General features: G+C 40.5%; 1 protein-coding gene across 2 annotated transcripts in view; it reads left to right on the forward strand.

Annotated features, from left to right (window-relative positions):
* LIAS (lipoic acid synthetase) overlaps positions 1-1,218 on the forward strand; it is a 30,619-nt gene that overhangs the window by 13,295 nt on the left and 16,106 nt on the right. The window lies entirely within an intron of this gene.

Genomic DNA, 1,218 nt, shown 5'->3' on the forward strand with positions numbered 1-1,218 from the left:
TCCATGGCAAATGGTGAGATGTATAACCTTAATTTGGTTGCCTAAAAATTGGGATTAACAGTGCATTCTACCATATTTATCCAGAGGAGTGTGGATATAGAGGTATTGAGGTTAACCTGTATTATGATGTGCAACTGAGAATTCATACTTGTCTGGAAAGGTCTGATAAACCATTGCATTGTACCAGCTGGAGGCTATTCACTTGAGGAAGTGGGGATTCTTATGAGATAGAGCTCCTTCTTATAATGCAGAGCCAACCAGGAGCTTATCCAAGTTACACAACCTCAGTTCTTGAAGGAGTAATTCTGAATACCCCATGATGGGGATCTCTGGTTTCACCCCTTACCAGGTCCCCTCTCCCCTTTCCTGGGGAGAGTTCATTGTTTCATTAAAACTCTGTGAGACATTGGGCCTAAGCATCATTGCTGTGAGTCCCCTCTGAGAGAGTTAAAGGGGGAGAGGAGCTTTCTCCCCCAAACTACAATCCCTACAGAACATCTGCAATGGCTGTGCTTGCAGGGGGTAGACATGGTGGTGACCTGTGGCAGCAGCAGCAGTGTCCTGGAGAAAGCGATACCCACAGAGAGCAGATTATTAACTTTTTATGTGTTTTCTGTTTCATCTATTTAACAAGAAGGAGCTGTGCCTTCTATTTAATTTCCACAGAGACCTGCATACTGATGTTCATTAAATATTTTATTTCTTTTAAACCATTTTATTAATATTAAATAGATACAAAATAATCTCTATAACTTATGTGTAAGAATATCAATATAGCAAATAACCCAATAGCTCCAGTTTGAGAGTAGAACATTAGCATTATCTTTGAACTCACCTATGCATTCCTTGCGGATCGCATCTGTTGGCGTCCAGCCCCAGCAGGTCCAGGGGTTTCCAAAGGTGTGGACGGAGTCAGTGAAGAATAAATGACACGGAGGCAGCGTTCAGTTGATCATCATAGCTAGGTTCTCTTTTTATTGTCCTATTACATCTGTATTTATACCATTTGATCCTATAAGCATGCCTCTATAATCACATCATGGTATGTTTTGGGTAACCTTCTACAGTTCCTTGTTTCATTTCCATAGTTTCTTATTTGACCTTTACCAAAAATCCTGTCTCTATCTAGTTCTGTTGATTTTAATCTTGTCTAGGTTAATCTCTGTGTTCCATTATAAGGGCTATTCCAAGGTCGCTGCTCTACTGATAAGCTACAAG

Source organism: Myotis brandtii, unplaced genomic scaffold, assembly GCF_000412655.1.
Source record: "Myotis brandtii unplaced genomic scaffold, ASM41265v1 scaffold520, whole genome shotgun sequence".
Classification (NCBI taxonomy): Eukaryota; Metazoa; Chordata; class Mammalia; order Chiroptera; family Vespertilionidae; genus Myotis; species Myotis brandtii.